Source organism: Sceloporus undulatus, chromosome 5 (assembly GCF_019175285.1).
Source record: "Sceloporus undulatus isolate JIND9_A2432 ecotype Alabama chromosome 5, SceUnd_v1.1, whole genome shotgun sequence".
NCBI classification, from domain to species: Eukaryota; Metazoa; Chordata; class Lepidosauria; order Squamata; family Phrynosomatidae; genus Sceloporus; species Sceloporus undulatus.
In genome coordinates this window covers 101719707-101727012 of record NC_056526.1, presented here as the reverse complement: position 1 = coordinate 101727012, position 7306 = coordinate 101719707, and the positions used below count along the sequence as shown (strand labels likewise).

The window sequence follows — 7306 nt, the reverse complement described above, 5'->3', positions numbered from 1 at the left end:
GAAGAAAATGGACTATGGTTTAGTTTTGTTTTTAAATAGGAGATTGAAACATCTGGAATACTTTCTTTTGGAATGATGAATAAAATGTTTAAGGGCTGCATCTGCACTATAGAAATAACCTAGCTTGATACCATTTTAACAGCCATGGCTCAATGATATGGAATTCTGAAATGTGTAATTTGTTGTGGTACCAGAGCTCTCTGACAGGGAAAGCTCAATGTTTCACAAAACTACAATTCCTAGAATTCCATAGCATTGAGCTATGGAAGTTAAAGTGGTGTCAACTGGATTATTTCTGCAGTGCGGATGCAGCCATGGTGTTCATGTATTTGCTCTCCCAAATTTATTTTTAAAAGTAATGGAACAGGAATGGTTTTATGTAAGATAATTTATATTATATAGCCATTATTGCAATTTCTGGTTTTGGTTTATTTTTCCCAGTGCTTCGGAGAAATGAGGAATGATTGCTTTATATCTGCTTATTACTATGGAGAAGCAGAAGAGACAAAATATTTTTCTCTGTTTTACTAATGCTGTTCGTTTCTTTTGTTTTTATTTTGCTTTTGTTTTTTGCCTGGTTTTAACAAAGTGGCAAAACCAGTTAGGCTCCATATGTGTAAAAAAAAATTTTTTTTTAAATGACAATGAAATTCCATTATTTGTTAATATACCAAATGCAGTAATTCTATTCCAAACACAATTGTACATAATATATTTTATGTTCTTAAATTAACAAAGTGCCTTTCAATCACATTTTTCTAGTCTCATCATTTTCTTTAATATAAATTATGAATAGATAAGGCGTAATAGTAGGGCATAATATTAACTCACCTTTCATTTTACTATTATAAGGACTATGTTATCCCCACACAAACCTTCTCCTTTTATCTTTGTAAGTGAGCCCAGCAATGTGGAATGTTTCCTCAGTGTACTACTATCTCCAAACAGATGCCCACTAGATGCCCATAGTAAGCAATGGCCAGGAGAATGGCAGTAACAAGAGGGAATGGAAAGGGAAATATGGTAGAACTTTTCTGTGTGAGAGAGTGTGAGATGAAGTCAGTCAATGAATGCCACTTAGCAATTGTAGCATACAGAAAACAATGAGGCAAGAACTTCAAAAGAGATGTTTATTTTAAAAAGATATAACTTTTGGGGAAAATAAATTACTTTAGTTAAATGTGGTTAAAAGGGGCCATACACATTGTTTTATTATAAGTTTGACATTCCTCTCTTCTTCATGAGCCCTGTTTTATTCTGTTTTCAGACTGGAGCCTACCATTAAAAATCATGTTTAAAATCAATGCTCTTAAAATTCAGCTGTAAACTGTAGGGTGGTGTTTAGGATGCACCTAGAAAGAGAGTACATTTCCTTCTCACTGCCCAGAAAGTAAGGATCACATGATCAGTGTTTCTTAAAAGGGCCTGTTCTGTTCCCTCCCTAGAGCTGTGGCTTGCTGTGTCCTGCCCTGCCCAGGAGACTTGTCCTTCTGGCAGTTCCAATCTTCCCTGCTCTGCCACAGCTTCCTCCTGCTCTACCACAACTTCTTCACTGGACAAAAAAAATAGTTCTCTCTCAGCTCAACTCATCTGGTATTACAATCAAATTCCTCAACGGACAACAAATTGACCTGGGTGAGTAACCTCACAACTCAAAGGTTTTCCTCCTGCTGCAACAGTTACCACTAAAACCCTTTGCAACCTATTATTGAGTTTCTTTGGAGGTTATAGCAGGAGAGCACAGCTATCATATACCTTTGACCAAATAGCAATACACTCCTTCTATCTAGTATGGTCATCCTCTTCCACTGAGTGTGCAGCTTTGTGAAAGATGCACACGGAATGATGAGGGAGGAAGGGGACACTGACCTAGCCAGCCAGATCAGCCAAATCAATCCTGGCAATCAATGGGGTGACAGATGTCGCAGCCAGATTGCCCTCATCCTGCAACTCATTCTAACAAAAGAATGAGCTGATTTTTCTCTAGGTCCAAAGCAGATCATTCCTTTAGGACATTGTTACTGACTGACTAGTTTCTGAAATCTTTAAAGACATAAGTGGGAGCTTCTCCACTACATACAAACCTGACATTTGAATTAAGTGAAAATTGCTCTAAAAAGCAAATCAAAACATGTGAGAAACAAGGAGAATATACAGTCTTGCAAATACACTTATACACGTTACTTCTAGAAGTAGTTGAAGTTACAGGAGAATAGATTTCAATTGGACATTAGAAGGAACTTCTTTTCAGAAAGACCGGTTCAACAATGGAACCAATTGCCTAAAGAGGTGGTGGAGTCTCCTTCTCTGGATATCTTCAAAGAGGTTGAAGTTATCCAGAGTCCAACCATTTAGTAAATGGTTGGACTCAATGGTTCATGAGGCCCCTTCCAGCTCTATGATTCCATGACTCTATGACTCAAGTGGCCAGAACCTGCAACATATCAAAAAGTGCCTAAACATATTTGAAAGTTAAGTTACTGCTCTAGATGTTTCCAGGAGAGGCAGTGCTCCCTGTCTATGGATAGACAAGTAGTGGTCCAAGGAGTCTGGAAGGGTTGGGAGCCACAAAAACAGTCTAGGAGGGTGCATGCAGCCCCAAGCAGTTCTTTATCCCCTTCAGTGTACCAGTAGAGATTCTGTTAAGACATTTCTCAGAAACACTAGTGACTTATAAGAATTACTGTGCAACATGTTTATGTAGTCTACTGTTTATAGTCATTTCTACTATTTATGTTTAATTTCAGTAGTTTCTGATTTGAATTTGTGTTCTTGGCTTATTGTATATGTTCATTTGTCTTTATTGAGTACCTAAAAATTAGGACCAGATGTCCATTTTGGCATACTTCTGTAATTTAAAACAGTTAAAAATGTCCTGTTTGGGGGTGGAAGCACAGTGTACACCTATATATCCCTGATTCTGACAGCTCTTCTCTGGTCACAAATAGACCTGATTATGGTAGCCCTTCAGTGGTCACAAAAAGCTGAGTTCCTGGAGATTCTCATCCTAGCTGTAGAGCATCCTTGGATCACTCTTTAGATGTACAAGACATGTTCAAAGTTTTCATGATGGCACTGATGCTCATTCACCCTGTTCCTGTATCTGACCTGGGTTAAAACCTGAGTGAATCACTATGGAGTTCAACCAGACCTTTAAAGGAGCTGTCCAAGTTATCAACCCACTCTGAATAGCTCCTTTAAAATTTGGATTGAACTTGGAGTGCATTTACTGTTCTACTGATAATGGATGTCATGAGTCACCAATGTGTCTACAGCAGGTGTCAAAGGAGTTTATCACTTGGGAGGAATTTCTCTTAATTTTGAATGAAAAGAAGGTGGGGCCAGAACGCATTCATGTGCATTCGCTAGTTCAGTGAATTTAGTGAATTCAAATTGTGTTCGAACTGACTTCCCATTGCCTGAAAATAGCTTGCCATTGCCTGAAATGGTGTGTGATCACCTCTCACGCAATAACGTGAAATGCCATGATTGTGTTTGGACTGACTTCCCATTGCCCAAAATTGCATGTGGTAGTCTATCATGCAATAATGTTAAACACCATGATTGCGTTCAGATTGCCATTGTATTATACTTCCAATTTCCCTTGTCTGATAACGTCTTTCATTCTTCCAATAAGCCCAATATCTTATTGAGACAGGTCTCCCTAGTCTCTGTGGTCTGTTACTCAGTCAGACCTTCCCTGCACTTTCCTAATATCTGCCATCCTCATTTTATCTCTATGCCCATATTTGGATTACACATCACTTTTCTGATGGATGGAGAGATTATATGACCTTGATGCCATACTCCCTCTTGCACAAATTGCTTGAACCTTCCCACATACTGTTTGAGTTTCTCTACAGCATTTTTCATAAATGGTGCAAATGATGCTTGTTAGCAAAGTAATAGATAAGAGACATAAACAAGTTGGCAATATATCTGATCATTGTGACCCAGATTTCTTCCCTCTAAAAATCCCACTGGTAAATGCAGAATTAGCAACTTTTCTAAGGGAATGTTGGGTGAAAGAGAAATAAAATCCAGAGATTTTGATGGGGAGGGTATATTGGAACAAATAGCAACAGCTTTTCCTCCTTTAAATTGTATTCTGGTCATCAACAGAAGATAATTTCAATATTTGACCACTGTTGCCATAGATTGTTAAATGTTCAATGATGGAAGAATTCAGAATTACCTAATACATGGGATTGGCTGTTGAAGTTGGTAGATTTAGTGGAAATAGATTAATTGTGTTGTCTGATTAGAGATAGATTGCTAGTGACATTTCTTAAGAATGGAAATTTCTTATAGACTTTTTGTGAAAAAAAGAATATGATTTGGAAATATAGTATTGATTATTAGAAAGAATTGACTATGGAAGGAGAGTGCTAGTGTTAGAGAGTGAGGTATGACTATTTAATGTATGCATATATAACTGTGAAAAACAGATTGGAAGTCATTTTTTTTCACCCTTTTGTTTTCTTTCTATTTCCCTTTACTTTCAATATTTTAGTGTATTCTTAAAATCTGTAATAAATAAAATATATTTTAAAAATTTTATTCTGGCCAAGAATGGTAAAAGAGTTGCTCTCATCAGCAAATAGCTCAGCAGCTCCTTTCTCCACCTCAGTTGTAATAATATCATCTCATGATGAAATATTTTCAGGAGGCATGCAAGGGAAGAGAAATGGGAGCTCTGATTGTGGACAAGTGGGGACTTCTGTTCCTCTCCCCACAAGCCTCTGGAATTGAGGCATCACTGCCTCTGGGGCCTGACATCCAAGGAAGCAGAAAGATACCATTAGCACCAATGCAGTCTTGGAAGAGGGCAAAATTCATCTTTTCCTTACTGACTAGGATGTCTTGTGAAAGCTACGAATGGTCTAGGGTACTTAAACAGCATGGCCTGGTCTTTTTACTGCTTGAAGCAAAAACTGAGTAGACGACAGACTTAAGTTCTGCTGTTCAAGAATGAACTGGAAAGAAATGGGTGGGCAGAGGAAGATGAGGTCTATTGTGATAGCAGCCACTGAATGTTTGATTGGCTGCATGTTTGCTTTTTCGAAGTAGGAGGGCAGTTTGACAGAATGCAACTTGCCCTTTATTGAATTATGGAATTTATGATTGGGCAAGTGAGAGTGGGCATAGAATCATACAATCATAGAGTTGAAAGAGACCACAAGGGCTATCCAGTCCAACCCCCTGCCATGCAGGAAATCTCAATCAAAGCATGCCAGACAGATGGCCATCCAGCCTCTGCTTAAAGACCTCCAAGGAAGGAGACTCTATCACCCTCCGAGGGAGTGCATTCCATTGTCGAACAGCCCTTACTGTCAGGAAGTTCCTCCTAATGTTCAGGTGGAATCTCTTTTCCTGTAGCTTGCATCCATTGCTCTGGGTCCTGTTCTCTGGAGCAGCAGAAAACAAGCTTGCTCCCTCCTCAATATGACATCCCTTCAAATATTTAAACAGGGATATCATATCACCTCTTATCCTTCTTTTCTCCAGGCTAAACATAACCAGCCCAAAGTCGTTCCTGCTATATTGAGTCCCACTCTGGTGGAGGCTTAAACCTTCCAGGAGTTGTTTGGGTAACAAGGAGAGTACAAGATATCACAGTGGGCAAGGGACACTCTTAAGTCCCAACATAGTGTTTTGTTTCCTTTTCACTCTGCTGCAAACAAAAGGGCCATTCAGACTACCTTTTACCCTGGTTCAGAAACCGGATGAAATACAGGAAGTTCTTATTGGCCCTGATTCTTCCACAAACAAAATCGAGACTTTCACACCCGTTCAGGGGCAAATGCCCCTTGGTGTGGGTCTTTCGAAAGCAGAGTTTTACCTGTATCTTTTGAGAAAAAACGGGTCCCAGCAAATATGAACTTTGCCCCGTTCATGATTGGGTCAAGTTGGGGAGGGATTAGGTCAGAGGGAGGACAGAAGGCACTGGTGAAGGAGGAGGAGGAAGAGGAAGGAGCAGGAGGAAGGGAGCCATGGAAGGCACAATCGGGGCGAAGGAGGAAGGAGCAGGATGAAGGGTCAAGTTCAGGTGAGGGTTTAGGTCAGAGGAGGGTAGAGAGTGGGACATGCCTCCCCTCTTGGGGGCATATCTCTCTCTCTCTCTCTCTGTTTTGTATTTTATGATTTTTGACAGACTATGCGAACAGTTCTATTGATACATTTTGGTACAATGTGTCTGCTTGTGCTACATTTCCCTTTCATTTGCTTGCTCCCAGCATGGCACCTCACTTTGCAAGATACTTTTTTTTTAAAAAAAAATTGTGTGTATGTGTGTAATATGCGAATGCTACAATGTGAATGTTACAAATGCTTCTCTTTCAAATTGGCAAATTGATACGGAATGCTTTTGCTACATATGTGTATGTGTATGTGAGGCATTCTGGGGTGGCAAAGCAAGAGGATGCAGAGATGGCATTCTGAGGTGAGGATAGATGGCATTTTGGGGTGGCAATTGGAGGGAAAGCAAAGCAAGAAGATGCAGAGGGCATTCTGGGGTGAGGAATTATTATTATTATTGTGATGCCAAGAGGATGACATGGGGGGAGGCAAGGGCTTCGGAAATAGCATTGGGCTGCAAGCAAAGGGGAGGCTAGAGGCTGGCATGAGGAAACCCATGACTTTGGGGGAGTTACACTCTCTCAGCCTCAGGGGAAAGGCAATGGCAAATCTCCATGGAACTAATTTTGCCAAGAAAACCCCAGGATAGGGTCGTTTTAGGGTTGCCATAATCTGTAGTGACCCAAATACATACAACACACACACACACACACACACACACACACACACACGGAAGTTTTTAAATTTGACAGGTTGACAGAATATGTGCACACTGCCACCACTTTTTTTTAAAAAAGAGGGGGGAAAGCACCCATTCCATTGGCCAATGATAGTAGGAAACGTCACCTTTGATGAAAGCAGAGGTGAATTTGATTGACAGCAAAGGAACCTTTATTTTAAACCGGTACTACAAATGTGAACTTCAAAGGGTTAAATTACCCTGATTAAGGTAAAACATAGTGGGCATTTGTTTCTGAGCATATTCGAGAAGGGGGGAACCGAATCTGCCCAGTTCTATCCAGGGCAAATGGGTGAGTGAAAATGGGGCCAAAGATCATATCCAGGGCTGAGATATGAGCAGAACAATCACCCACATAGTGTCCATATGCTTTATTCTCTGAACCCCTTGCTTTCATCCTTGGCTCTGTTTGTGGAGTCAATCATGTTAAAATTCTGTCACTGTGTTCCTGGAAATTTAATTTTCTGGCTTAATGCATGTGGGCACTTT

General features: G+C 40.0%; 1 protein-coding gene across 1 annotated transcript in view; it reads left to right on the top strand.

The window, feature by feature from the left end:
• Window positions 1-1496: 1496 nt before the first annotated feature.
• LOC121931470 (fatty acyl-CoA reductase 1-like) overlaps window positions 1497-7306 on the top strand; it is a 68248-nt gene continuing 62438 nt past the window's right edge. Inside the window, exon 1 of the mRNA XM_042469284.1 lies at window positions 1497-1635. The gene's annotated coding sequence lies outside the window, so the exon portion shown is untranslated. The remainder of the gene's footprint in view (window positions 1636-7306) is intronic.